This window comes from Canis lupus, chromosome 17 (assembly GCF_048164855.1).
Source record: "Canis lupus baileyi chromosome 17, mCanLup2.hap1, whole genome shotgun sequence".
NCBI lineage: Eukaryota > Metazoa > Chordata > Mammalia > Carnivora > Canidae > Canis > Canis lupus.
The window spans coordinates 54,583,886-54,599,094 of NC_132854.1; the positions used below are offsets into that span (position 1 = coordinate 54,583,886).

The following is a 15,209-nucleotide window of genomic DNA, read 5'->3' on the forward strand; positions in this document are numbered from 1 at the left end:
GAATTTGACACACAAAAAAATTACTTTTTCTAGTTTTAATAGTTCTGGTGGACATTGAGAGAGGAATAGTTTTGTATTTTGTTTTTTGAATATGATCTGGCTATTCTCTATAAGTGAGCCATTGACAATTAGCCATTCTCTGCCAATGCTCCACTTTGGGTCATCTGAAGTTGATTACCGCCATCCTTGGAGGGTGGTGTAAAATGCCAGTGAAATCGTGAACTAATTCAATGACATGCTCATTGTTCCACTCATTTAGGCAAGTGGGTTTCTGAAAAGGGAAGCATTTTATGTATTCCTGACCATACTAAATTAACTCAGGAAATGTAAGGATTAGACCCTTTGTTGTTTATCTCTACATCTCAGCTGTCATTCTGGGATACAAGACCCCCCAGAGTCTTTTTGATCGTAAGAGAACTTGTGACCATTCAGAAGAGGCTAAATTAACTATTGTTAGGTCACAGGGATTTGGAAGCTAGAGCATATTAGTGGCATTTGTGATATTGCCTCTGTAGAATTGATATCCTTAATTATAGGCAGCAGGTGGAGCTGAGAGTGAATGAATGCCCTTTTGGGGTCCTGTCTTCAAGCTGACTTGGTGTTATCACAGCTCCAAGGCAATCACTGTCCATCAGCTCCAAGTCAGCCTACAATGCTGGCCAGGGGCCTGGGCTATTAGAAAGATGCTGGGTCAGCTTGAAGGCCTAATTTCCTTATTCCCAAGCACAGATACACAAGGGAGAGGGTGTTAAGTACTTGATCACGGACAGAAGCTACCATTTCCTGGATTTGGCAGAGCTGGGAAAGGAAGGCTACTCTGGAATATAAGACACTGAAGACTCAGTACCTGGTGAGGATAAGAAACCGGCCAAGTCACAGGAAGACAAATACTGCATGACTCCACTAATGTGAAGTATCTAAAATAGTCAAATTCGCAGAATCAAAGAGTGGAATGGTGGTTGCCAGGGGCAGGTGGAGGGGTAAGTGGTGTGTTGCTAATCAGCAAGCATAAAGTTTCACTGAAGCAAAATGAATAAGCTCTAGAGAGCTATATAACATTGTGCCTTACATTACCATACTATACATTTAAACATTTGTTACGAAGGTTGATCTTGTATTAAGTGTTGTTACCGCAAAAAAATAATATTTAAAGTATAAAACAGCAGAGCCAGATTTGTCAATACTTATTTAGTATCCTTAAGAATCCTTATCTACCAGTCTTAAAGTATGACTCAGACCTGGGGCACAGATGATAAAAAGAAAGATGGTTCACTTTTTAGAATAAGAATTCTCAAAAAAAAAAAAAAAAAAACCCAAACAAACAAACAAACGAACCAAACAGGAATTCTCTGCCTTCAGAGAATGCTGGGTGCCTCTTTAGCCCACATCCCTATTGAGAAATGCTTTTCTCATCTATTGAACAATGTGGTTTACAGTTTATCTAAAGCTTGTTATTGTTTCTCTACTTAATAATCCGCATTTATGATTTCTTCTGGAAGAGCTGCATTGATGGAGTGTAACACCTGAAATAATAGGATTTTACAGGAAATAATGTAAATGAAGCCTTTTGCCCTTAATGACCCATAATAAAATGCTCTTGTTACCAAGCTCTGCAGGCGAACCCAGTGCAGGTTGCCATGGAAACGCCCAGCTGCGCCTCCACACTGTTGCTTAATGATCAGTGTGATGTCAGGCTCTTGAGATAACCACAAGCTTAGACAAATCTTTACAGCCACAGTGACAGTCCACGCGGGACTTCAGTTATGTCTGGGTGAGGGCTCCTGTGTCCAGGTATAATTAAAATACATCCAGACCTATGATTGGAAATGCTTTCAGCAGAGAATTAGGTCACCTTTTACATTCTCTATTCATTTTCATTTCTTCACATGCTTGCCCAGTTGGAAGTGAGCCAGAAACAGAGTGGCCACAGCACATCACTGAAGATGATGCTTCACATGCCTGTGGCCAGGCTCACACTTTGCATGGGTGGGCGAGTGGTTGGTCCACCTGGTTCACACACAAAAAAAGACATTATGAAGACCATTTTTTCCCTTCTTCCCATGTTCCCTGCATCTACCTTCCACCATGACTGAGCCTGAAATTCTATTACTCATTACTTTGACTTAGACCACCAAGACAGGCCCTTTTACCCAGAATATAATTCTCAACATTTATTTTTTATCTAGGAGGAAAAGAAAGGCCCTCAGGAACCTTTTTCCTTCCCTTCCCTCTCTCCCTTTTGCTCTCTCTTAAAACTGTTTTTAGGTGCCTGTTATCTGCCAGTAAATTACCAGAAACACAAGGATGAATAAGGTTCAACCCCTGCCCTCTAGGAACTCCCAGGTATTAGACAGAGAGATGGCACATAAGGGGATACATAAGCTAGAGACAGAGGTATTCACACAGCCCAAATGGATAAATCTACCTGAGGGAGAGCAGGACGGGCTGGAAGATGAGATGATGCTTGGGTTAACTTTGAAAGGGAATTAGTGGGATTAAGAGAGTGAAGTAGAAGGTGAGAAACGAGTTGAAGGCACAGAACAATCTTGGATGTTCAGGGAATTGCAAGCAATTCAGAATGTTGAGAGCTTTGGCCACGAGAGCAGTGAGGGATAAATAAGACTGAGAGGTAGATAAAGTCCAAATTCTAATAAGTTGTGACTTTATCTTGCAGGCAAATAGGAGCTATCTAAGGTTTTAGGAAGAGAAGACAGAGAATTATAATTGCCATTTTGGAAAACTATTTTTCCAGAAAAGAAAAGCATGAACTGGGGGAAACATGGAGCATTTAGGAAGTTACTGAAATCGCAAGACATAGAAGATATCTGTTGCGTCTGTCTAGCGTCTGCCTTTTGGAAGAAAAGTGCCCTGCCCTCAGGCCCTGGCCCACCCTCACAGAAGAAGTGGATATATGACCAAAACTCAGACTATTTTAGTGCCCTATCACTATTCACCATGATTGGTCCAGGGGTTGTACATAATCCAAGCAACACCAATCAGATTCCTCCCCTGAAACTTCACATATGGACTCCTCGACATAGGATTATTTTTCTTTCTTTTTTTCCTCAAGATGAAAGGATGTAGCTTTCGGATTCTAGAGGCCATCTTTCCTGCTACATGGAGAGGGCTTTCTGATCATTAGGCCAATAGTTAAAGGAAAATGCACTAAATGATGGAGAAAAAGATTTGTTGACATTGTTTGAGCCCCTAGAATCTAGGCCAGAGATCCAGCTGTGTCTGAAGTCAGTATAGCAATGGACTTTCCAGTTACACATACCAGTAGATTCTGTTATGCTAGAGCAAACTTGAGTTAGTTTCTTGTCACTTGTAGCTGAATGTTTCTTAAGGAACCAGGTAAAAATGAGGAGAAGCTGAATAGAAGCTGGAGACTAGAGAGGGTAGTTTCAGTGAAATTAACTTCAATGAAGTTAATTCAAGGATTGGAGAGGTGGGCTAAGTAAGAAGTGATAACAGAGGCACCCACAAAGTCCCAGGGACACAGAGGTTGAACCCTTTAGCCATGGACCTCCAGGATTTTGAAGCTTCCGCTTTGGTAAGTGGGTTGGTAAATAACATTTCTTCTTTTGATGGAGACTGTCTTCTTTGTAGTGGCCAGATTTATAGGAAGTTTGATCTTAATGTTGAGTTGATTCTGTCTTCATGTCTCTCACTGGCCATCGTGGTTCTATTCTCCAGGTCCTTACAGAATACAGTGTCTCCTATAGAAAATTCGTCTTAAAATAACCCACCATTTGCTTCAACGTGGATGGAACTGGAGGGTATTATGCTGAGTGAAATAAGTCAATCGGAGAAGGACAAACATTATATGGCCTCATTCATTTGGGGAATATAAATAATAGTGAAAGGGAATAGAAGGGAAGGGAGAAGAAATGGGTAGGAAATATCAGAAAGGGAGACAGAACATGAAGACTCCTAACTCTGGGAAACGAACTAGGAGTGGTGGAAGGGGAGGAGGGCGGGGGGTGGGGGTGAATGGGTGACGGGCACTGAGGGGGGCACTTGACGGGATGAGCGTTATTCTGGGTATTATTCTGTATGTTGGCAAATTGAACACCAATAAAAAATAAGTTTATTATTAAAAAAAAGAAAATTCGTCTTATATTTTAGTAATACATTTGCACGTCTCTTTCATCTTTCCACTCTAGACATCCAGTCTCTAGTTGCCTTCCATTGTGCTTCATGGGACATGGTTGGGTGGATTTTAAAGTAGTACTTATCAGTATGTAGAGTTATCTTATCAACTGTTTATCTTCTGTTTTCATTGAACATTCATCTCCATATCTTATCCGTCATTCATCTCTAGAACTCAGTGACTTAAACAAAGTAGGCACTAATAACATTTCCTGGTCAATAGTTTCTAGTTCATCAATGGATCTCTTGTTTGTCTATGGCTCAACTAATATGTAGTGTCCAGTGCACAGTACAATACCCTGGTATCAGTAGACACAACACAGAATGGAAAGGGATGGTTGCCAATTTTATCTAGATCCATATATGCATATGATGCACCCCAACACTGCGCGGGCTTTGGGGGAACTACATTATATCATTATCCTGTATTGGTTATCTAAAACCATTGAGTCCTTTTAATGAAACAGAAAGCCATATCTTTCTATTCTGTGGTATCGCTACATTGTTATATTTTTTGGTCTTAGTTGAGAACTTCACATATATCCCTGCTAAAATTTAGCCCAATGAATGTTTGCATGGTGTTTGCTTGTGATTCTTTTGTCCAGTCTTTAGTCTCCAGGCTTTCTATCATCAGTATAATTAATGAGTATGACTCTAAGCTCCCAGAGGTCAGGCTTTCTCCATAATCTCCAGTGCTGTCTCCAAATCCTAGCATATAGCCTCGTGTCCTGAGCATACTCAGTTAAATGTTTACTGGACAAACTCAAAGACATACCTTCTCTATTTCTCAAGTTTTAATTAAAATGTAAGAGAGGACAGATATTTTAGCTTTCTTCCAGAAACATCCTTCTTTTTGTATGTATCTCTCAATGTGTATTAGTCCAAATATATCTAGATTCAGCTCATTTTTCACCTTGCTTTTGTCATGAAGAAAGTTGCAGGATGTTTTGCTGTCACTAAGGTACACAGCAATTACACTGTAGGAACAATTTCAATGGACAATGAGTTTAGACTGACATTGCTTGATATTAAGGAACCTATACTGACTTCTGGTGATTGCTGGTTCTTCCTCATCCTCCCTGTGTTGGCAGAATGTCCTGTGAGTCCTCTTGTGGAATTTATAAGAGTTAGAATTTGTAAGAGTCAATTGTGAAACTGCATTGACCTTTCAGGTTGCTGCAGCAGATCAGAATTTTGGGGGGAAAGTTGGAGTGGAGAAGCAGCTACAAATACCCCAGAGGGCATATTTTTAAAGCCTATTGTTAAGACTATAGAAATTCTCATTTTATTTAGAAAAACATCACGCATGCAGTTGTCTATTCAAAATGTACCCATTGATGATTGCAATCAAGGATGTTCAAGATGGTGCTTCTATCCTTTCTTTAATATGAGGATTATTTCTGGCAGACAGTTCATCCTAGATTTGGGCAAGAAGATTTGAATGGAGATGGCAGGAAGTAGGGATGGGAGCTTACTGTGCTCCACATCTCAGTCTAGGGCCCTGTTAGAGTTGAATATGTTGGTTACATATGTTGGCACTACTTTTTCTCTGTGCCATAGTAATGATTCTAGAACACTATGAAGGGCTTTTCTTAGATTTTTATGTCCTTTAAAAATCAAAGCGCATATGGCAATAGGGCAAGCCCATAGCCCCTTTCAACATAAAAGAGCATGGTCCTTCTGTATCAAGTACTTTCAACCAGAATCCACTGGCATAAAGAGTCATGTTTCCTTGAAATGTACATGATATTTAATAACAACCACAGTATCTCCTACATGGTTTATGGCTGCCTCTTCTCTGTAGGTTTTGGCAAGAAGAAGGGAATTCAGATTTGGCTATATATGGCCAATTCAATAGGCTTGTAGCATCATTTTGTTCAAGCTAATTTGAGGAGGCTGTCACTTTCCTCAAATCTGTGGCAGTTAGCATGATTACTATCACATCTTTACTATCACATTCCTACTCTCGATAGGCTATAAATTAGGAATGGATAAAAATCCAGACAGATTATAAAGATGTTATTTTTTCTCATATCAAGATGTTTTAGGCACTCTTAAGCAGTTAACTGAAAAAAATGTTCCCAAAACTTTATTTTTGGCTTCGTAAAGCATAAGACAGTTTCTTTTCCCTCACCCTCCTATCCTCTTTTTTCTCTTTAGAAAATGCTCAGAAAAGCTCAAGCATCTTAGGGTCAGAATATCATTATAAAGCAAATTGCTACTAAAACCAGCTAAGTGGTAACCTCATGGTCTTAAAAGGTCCCTGCCTTGTCCTGTATGTTGAATCGATTGTTGGAAAATGACTATTCTGTAGGAGAGCTATTAATTATGTAATAATTCACAGCTCTTCTGAGGACAGGGACTAGGTTTGGCTAATTCTAAGAGTATGGGCCTTAATGGTGCCAAGTGCCTTGATTTGACTAAACATGATGAATAATAATAATAACCACATAAACATTTGTTGACTAATGTGTTTATGGATTCAGTGAAGTCACTCTGGGGTCATTACTTAACTTCACTACTTCCCTATTTCTCCAGCAGATGGCAGAACGGTCAGATTATTGAGTTTGAGATCTCTTTGATTCTTAGACATTAAATATGAGATGCTCATATTCAGAGGTAGGAAAAAAATGATGAAGTGTTTTGATATAATTTTATTTTTATTATGCTCCCTACATTGAACTATCTTGAAATAAAGAAAGGATTGTGAGGAACTTAGGTGCTAGATTGGAGGTTAAAAATGAAGTGAGGGATTATGGGGAACCCTGGGTGGCTCAGCGTTTTAGCACCTGCCTTTGGCCCAGGGTGTGATCCTGGAGCCCCTGGGATGGAGCCTCTGGGATTGAGTCCCCCTGGTCGGGCTCCCAGCATGGAGCCTGCTTCTCCCTCTGCCTGTGTCTCTGCCTCTCTCTCTCTCTCTCTCTCTCTCTCATGAATAAATAAATAAAATCTTAAAAAAAATTAAGTGAGGGATTATGGACCAAGGAACATATTAATATTCTTTCTGATATCCTTATAAAGTGGGCAATGTGGACAAGAAAATTAATCAGGGAAGGTCTTTCAACCATCTTCCCTCTGTACTTGGAAATGTAAGTGGGAAAGATATAAGATATGCTCTCTTACCCATTGCTGCAATGGCTCTTGGCCTTACAGGAATTACATCCTCTACTCTTATTTAAGGAATTACATTCTCTACTTTTGTTGAGCATTAATCTTTGGGGGAAATAAAAAAGATTAGTCAAGGACCAAGGGTTTGAAACTTTGTACAGATGATCCATGTTTAATATCTTGGGACTTCCAAGTGTTGCCCATGTTTGTTTACCAGTTCTTAAATGGGGAAAATATTTTATTATCCCTATATAGGTGTATATAAAGGGGCGATTTGTAAAAGACAGCGTGTTTCAACCAGAAAACAACTTTATTGACCTCCATTTTCATTGGCATGTCTCATCCATATTTGAAAAACCAAAGCATTGCTCATGTTTTACTTAGTCCATCTTTTGAAATAAATGGACATTATATTACAGTTTAGAGAGAAAAGGAGTGATTGAAAGAGATTGTTTTGAGAATATTCTTTTTAGATAATAATGTGTATGCTAGAAATGGAAAATTAACTTCAAGGCAGTGGTTCTAAAATTTTTAAATCCATATGTGAGAAGAGTATTTTAAGAAGCACACACATATTTATGATATTTTATTGTTCAGCCACTCTGTTTTCTGAGGTTCTGGCTTTAACCTTTCCTAGTTACCATGGCAACAAGGACACAAATACATCCATACCATGCACTGGATCTATGAGGAAGAATTTCCAACTGTATACATAGTATGAATATTTGACCTAAGCAGTGTAAAGAGAATTTAATGTAATTTTAAATATAGTAAATTGTTTGAGTGAGTCATAAACTGGAAATAGTGTACATAGCTAGGAAAATGTAGTCTCATAAATGAACCAAGGAAAAACAGTGTTGGATTTCTCCTCTCTAGAAACTCCATCTTGCCTTCCCACATCTCCTTTTCTGATGTAAAGAATGCAATGGGAAATTTGAAGAAAATCATCCTAAGACTTAATTTTTCCCCTTTTCAAAATCCAAGCCTAAAATAAATGAGTTATTTTTAGGCAAATCATAGACCTGTAATCTGAGACATTGGTCTTGCAAAAACACTGCACTTCCAATTACTGGCTGTAAATTGCTTCCCTAAAAACCCTTCTAAAATATTTAGTCTGCATTCTGAACGAAGAAAACAGATGCTGAAATTTCACCCCTGTAAGCTTTGACTACTGGCTAGGGTGCTTGTCACAGAATCCTGTGAAAGCAGGGATGGGTGCATAGATTTTCAATGGAATAAGTTCTGTCCTGACTTTCTATTCAAAGTCTTGGAAATAAGCAGAAAAGGATAATATCAGCAGTGAGATTATTAGGGAGTGTATTATTAGTGTATTAGGGAGTTTTTTTTGGGTAAGGGTGAAGAGCCACATAAGAGAAGCACGGAAGTATGAATGCCAGAGACACAAAGAGAAGCCCCTGCAGGGAGCCTTGAACTGATGCTTAATAAATGCTTTTTGATTTGACTGAATGATCAAAGTGTGGTGTTAGTCTCAAGCAGCCTTAACACCATAGCCTACGAATGCCTTCAGCAGTCTAAATCTTGGTTTATTTGGGGAAATTGGACTGTCCAAAGAGGTGCCATTCCTTTGGGCTCTATGTGAATGAGCAGTGACCCTTCTTGCTTGAGCCACATTCCTCTATAGGAAGCCTGTATTGCGCACTTGTCCTGTGAAGAGTAGTCTTGGATGTATTTTTGAGATTCTGTGGGGGCTGCTGCAACTCAGCACCTCAGTTCTCTGATGTCTAAAATGAAGATAAAAATAAATGAATAATAAGTAATAACATTTGTGTACAAGGTCTAAGTCATAAAGCTGTATGATGCTAAAGAGAATATTTTACACAACCACTGTAAAATTTTAAGATTGTTTTCATCAGAACCTTCTCCTGCAAGCATCATCAAGGAAGTGGCAAGGCTGAGTGGAAAGAATGTTGGCCTGGGTAGCCAAAGAAGCAAATCCAAGTTCCAGCTGGGCAGGAACCAGCTGTGAGACCTGACAAAGCTTCTCAGCCCTTCTGGTGTTCAGTTGTTTCAATGGCAAAATTAATAGGCTGGTCCAGAAGATCATCTAGCTAACATTTTATTATTCTAGAGAGCATTAAAATAGGGATTGAGACCCCGGGTCAGTTTTACTTCTGACTTCCTTAGGTAGCCCTCTAGATATCTTGAAAATACTCAAATTTTCCATTTAGGTTTGAGAAATTGGAATAAAAGCTGATACATTTTACATGCCCAGAAACATAGCCCTAGGGTGAGAAGGAGAGGCAGAAAAATTGATATACAGAAAATGTCTACTGTATCTCTGCTCTTGACCTGCCCTGGCCACACACATCTCTCCAAATGAACCATGTGAGATAGCCAGTAACCAAATAGCCAGGTGTGAAAAGAGCATGGAGATGGAAAAAGGCAAAAAGAAAACAGGTTTTTCTGGGCCCACAGTAAATAGAATTTCTTTGGTATTGAATGGAAAGGATAGGCATTACTATAGGTTACTCAGGTTTGGCTTTTAAGACTTTTAACATTCACAAGACTTTTCAGTTAAAAAAAAAAAAAGAAGTGTACATATATGCACATGTATACACATTTACCCATCATATCCCATATAAGAATCCCACAAAGGCCTGGTGGCCTCTGGCTCTTACTCTGACCTTCTATATCTTGTTTGTCTTTCACCATAATGCATAAACCTGGTAAAATACACAGATTTGAAATGCGCAGAACTCTTTTTTAGATGGATCTTCCTGCTGTAAACACGCCCTTTACCCTGCGCTCTGCTCTAGGGCCCACCACTACAAGAGGGAAGGACAGAACTTGAGAATTCTAACTAGTTTGAGAAATTTGCTTTTTACATTTGCTACTATTTCCATGACAGATTTTTCTTTTCAGGAGAAAAGAACATTTCTAAAAGATCAAAATTAAATCCTTTTAAAAGATCAAAAAGGATGGTAGCTCTGGGAAATTATTAAAATGGAATAACACTGTATATATCTAAAATTGTAACATTTATGAAATTCCTAAGTATTTCAAATATGCTAAGTTTAAAACTCAATCTTTTCCTTGTGTGTTTCTTTCTATTGGCACAGAAAAGGCAAATTTCATTTTAACTCTTTGGTGATACAATAACATTTGGATTCATTGAAGGAAATCATTGCTGAGTGAGGTATTTCATGCTGAAGAGGTAGGTAGGTGATTGCTATTCTGGCATAAAACAGGAGCTATATCTATGTGTATATATATATATATATATGATTATGTATACTTGTATTATTATATATTAATATTATATATATAAATCCCAATTCTGACAAAATTCCTCTTTGCCTTCCCCATTTTCTCCAATTACTTACACAAGAATGTTACCACCATCAATCTATTTTCTAATTCTTTATATAATCTCCATATCAGTTTTAGTTCTTTTTCTAGAAACTGTTGTGAAATGTTATGTGAGGGATGTTAATTCATATCTGAAAAGGATATGATATTTCATATCTCAGCCAAAACAGACAGGATCAGACACTTTGGGGAGATCTGGTTGAGAATACTTAGGAGACTGCCACCACAATACACACACACAGAGCACGTTAACAGCAACAGCAAAAACAGCTCCCCTCTCTTCAGTCCTCATCTTGTGTTGCTCTTCCTAATCTGCCACCAATGCAATTAGAGGTAATGTAAGAGAATAAGATAAAATAAGAATGGGAGAAAATTCCCATTCTTGGTCATATTCTTATATAAAGCAGCCCATCATCAATTATGAACAACTTTGAATGAGTTTACCATAGTCTCTGGTTCTGACCAAAAAAAAAAAAAAAAAAAAAGACAGATAACTTGTTCTGAACTACCTTATACCTGAAAAGGACATGGGGAATGTTAGGAGAAAACATTGTGAGTGAGGGGGACCTGGCCAGATGGAAGAGAGGGAAGGGGTTGAAGAAAAACTTTATGGAAAAAAAAGGGGGGGATCCCTGGGTGACGCAGTGGTTTGGCGCCTGCCTTTGGCCCAGGGCGCGATCCTGGAGACCCGGGATCGAATCCCACGTCAGGCTCCCGGTGCATGGAGCTTGCTTCTCCCTCTGCCTGTGTCTCTGCCTGTGTCTCTGCCTCTTTCTCTCTCTCTCTCTCTGTATGTGACTATCATAAATAAATAAAAATTTTAAAAAAACTTTATGGTATCATATGGAGTCTAACAGAATGGACTCCTTCACTGAATGCTTGTTTTATATGCCTGAGTCACTTATTTCATCTCTATGATCCTCAGGTTATTCACCTGGAAAAAGACTAAAATTTCTACATGATTGGATTGTTTTAAGGATTATGTTAAATTGTAAGTACAAAGCATATCATCCAATCATAACGATTATGTCCATATAATCATGAAAAAAGTTTGAAATATTTCTTGTTTGAGGGATGGTAACTAAAATAATTTCTTATTCTAAAAAAAAATGAACATCTGGAGGATAATTATCTATAGAACATTGTGTAACATAAATGCCCAACAACAGAGAAAGAAAAAAGTAAAGTATAGCAGGTTTATGCTATAAGAGACACTTTTAGATATACCATGCAAACAGTAATCATAGAGAGCTGGAATGGCTGTACTAGTATCAGACAAAATAGGCTTTAAGACAAGGAATATTCTTAGAAAAAGGTAATGATAGCAGTAATGATAGTAATCGTAGTAATGATAAGAGGGAAACAAGGAGATATCAGAATTATAAATGTGAAACTCCTCACAACCAAACCACAAAATACAAACAACAAAAACTGACAAGATAATAGTAGAAATAGACAGATCAATAATTACAGTTGGAGATTCAAATACGCCTATCTCCATATTGATAGAATGGGAAAGAAAATCAGTAAGGAAGATTTGAACAATAACAACCAACTTGACCTAGTTGACCTACATAAGCACACTATCATTAACTGTAGGGTGCACATCTTTTTAGGTGTATACAGAAAATTTCCCAGTATAGATCTTAGGCTAAGTTCATAAAACAAATAATATTGAATTTGATAGGACTGAAGTGATACAAAATATATTCTTTGATTCTAATGGACCTAAATTAAAAATCAGTAACAAAAAAAATCTGGAAAATCCTCAAATATTTAAAAATTTAACAGCATGCTCTTAAATAATCCATAAGTCAGAAAAAAATCACAAGAGAAATTTGAAAGTATTGTGAATTAATTAAAAAATGAGAACAAACTATCTAAGTTATGGAACACAGCTAAAATAGTGTTTAGAAGGGGAGCTTATAGCTATAAGTGCTTCTATTAAAAAAGAAGAAATATCTAAAGTCAGTAATCTAAGTTTCTATCACAATAAGCTAGGAAAAGAAGAGCAAATCAAATTCAAAGGGAGTAGAAGGAATTAAATAATAAAAAATGGATGGGAATAAGTAAAATAGAAAATTCAAAGCAGTAAAGAATTTCAATTACATTAAAATTTGGTTCCTTATAAACAACAAACTAGGGTCAACTAATATTTGACAAAGCAGAAAAGACTATCCACTGGAAAAAGGACAGTCTCTTCAATAAATGGTGCTGGGAAAATTGGCTGCACTTCAGCCACATGCAGAAGAATGAAACTAGACCATTCTCTTACACCAGACACAAAGATAAACTCAAAATGGATGAAAGATCTAAATGTGAGACAAGAATCCATCAAAATCCTAGAGGAGAACACAGGCAGCACCCTTTTTGAACTTGGCCACAGCAACTTCTTGCAAGATACATCTAGGAAGGCAAGGGAAACAAAAGCAAAAATGAGTTATTGGGACTTAATCAAGATAAAAAGCTTCCGCGCAGCAAAAGAAACAGTCAACAAAACTCAAAGACAACTTACAGAATGGGAGAAGATATTTGCAAATGACATATCAGATAAAGGGCTAGTGTCCAAGATCTAGAAAGAACTTATTAAACTCAACACCCAGGAAACAATCCAGTCATGAAATGGGCAAAAGACATGAACAGAAATTTCACAGAGGAAGACGCAGACATGGCCAACAAGCACATGAGAAAATGCTCCGCACCACTGGCCATCAGGGAAATACAAATCAAAACCACAATGAGATCCCACCTCACACCAGTGAGAATGGGGAAAATTAACAAGACAATAAACAACACGTGTTGGCGAGGATGTGGAGAAAGGGGAACCCTCTTGCACTGTTGGTGGGAATGTGACCTGGTGCAGCCACTCTGGAAAACTGTGCGGATTTTCCTCAAAGAGTTAAAAATAGATCTGCCCTACAACCCAGCAATTGCACTGCTGGGGATTTACCCCAAAGATACAGATGCAGTGAAACGGCAGGACACCTGCACCCCAATGTTCACAGCAGCAATGTCCACAATAGCCAAACTGTGGAAGGAGCCTCGGTGTCCATCGAAAGACGAATGGATAAAGAAGATGTGGTCTATGTATACAGTGGAATATTCCTCAGCCATTAGAAACGACAAATACCCATTTGTTTCGACATGGATGGAACTGGAGGGTGTTATGCTGAGTGAAGTAAGTCAATCGGATAAGTACAAATATTGTATGGTCTAATTCATTTGGGAAATATAAAAAATAGTGAAAGGGATTACAGGGTAAAGGAGAGAAAATGAGTGGGAAATATCAGTGAGGGAGACAGAACATGAGAGACTCCTAACTCTGGGAAATGAACAAGGGGCAGTGGAAGGGGAGGTGGGCAGGGGGATGGGGTGACTGAATGACGGGCACTAAGGAGGGCACTTATCGGGATAAGCACTGGGTGTTATACTATACGTTGGCAAATCGAACTCCAATAAAAAATATACAAAAAAATAAAATAAAAAATAAATAAATAACAAAATTGATAAATCTCTACCTAGCCTGACCAAGGAAAGGTAGAAGCAGACAGAAATTTCCAAAATCAAGAATGAAAGAGCACATTAACACAGGCCATAAAGAGATTAAAATAGTTATAAGGGAATATTATAAAAAACATTATGCTAAAAGTTTATATGATTTAAATGAAACTGATTGACAAATTAATAGACAAATTCCTAGAAGGACACAAATTACTGAAATGGACTCATAAAACAACTTCAGTTTTTATTCAGTAACTCTGAATAGATGTATATCAAGTAAATAAATTAATACACAAAAATCTCTCCACATAGGAAAGCGAAGTCCCAAATGATTTTACTTATAAAATCTATCAAGCATTTAAAGGAAAAAGTAACACTAATTCTACACAAACGCAGACAATAGGGGAAGGAATACTTTTTCTACTGATATAAAGAGGCCAGTACTAGCCTGATGTCAAAGCAAGACACATATCTCAAAAAGAATAAATAAAAAAAACAATGGAATAATATCCCCCATGAATACAGACATAAAAATCCTTAGCAGAACATTGGCAAATCAAATTCATCAATGTGTGGAAAATATTATAAACAATGAAAAAGTGGGATTTGCAAGAGTAAAGTTGAAAAATCATTCAATGTAATACACAATATTAAGAGGATAAAGGGCACAACCCGACTCAATAGAGAAAGAAAAAAATGGTAAAAGAAAAAAAACCAACACCCATTCATGTTAAAAAAAACAAAAACAAAAAAACTCCCAGTAAACTAGGAAGGAAAGAGAAATTCCTTAACTTAATAAAGGGAATCTATAAAAAACTTGAAGTTCATATCACACTTACTGGTGACAAACTAAATTCTTTCTTCCTTAGATTGGAGAAATTTATTGTATGGGAGGTTCTAGCCAGTGAGTTAAGGCAAGGAAAAGAAACTAAATGCATATAGATTAGAAAGGAAGAAATAAAAAATTTTAGTTATAGATGAAATGATCTTTTGTGCAGAAAAGTCTAAGGACTCTAAGAAAAAGACTAATAAAACTATTAATAGAGCTTAGCAAGGTCTAGGATACAAAATGAATAACAAACAGCATTGTATTCCTATATATTAGCAACAAGCAATCT

General features: G+C 37.6%; 1 protein-coding gene and 1 long non-coding RNA gene across 5 annotated transcripts in view; one reads left to right on the plus strand and one right to left on the minus strand.

Moving 5' to 3' along the window:
• LACC1 (laccase domain containing 1) overlaps positions 1-15,209 on the plus strand; it is a 181,695-nt gene that overhangs the window by 149,907 nt on the left and 16,579 nt on the right. For all 4 annotated transcript variants that reach the window (XR_012010115.1, XR_012010116.1, XR_012010112.1 and 1 more), the window contains 2 exons: positions 10,341-10,435; positions 11,516-11,581. The gene's annotated coding sequence lies outside the window, so the exon portion shown is untranslated. The remainder of the gene's footprint in view (positions 1-10,340; positions 10,436-11,515; positions 11,582-15,209) is intronic.
• The window catches only part of LOC140608125 (uncharacterized), a 49,088-nt gene continuing 41,307 nt past the window's right edge, over positions 7,429-15,209 (minus strand). The window contains exon 3 of the long non-coding RNA XR_012010120.1: positions 7,429-9,002. This is a non-coding gene — a long non-coding RNA (uncharacterized lncRNA). The remainder of the gene's footprint in view (positions 9,003-15,209) is intronic.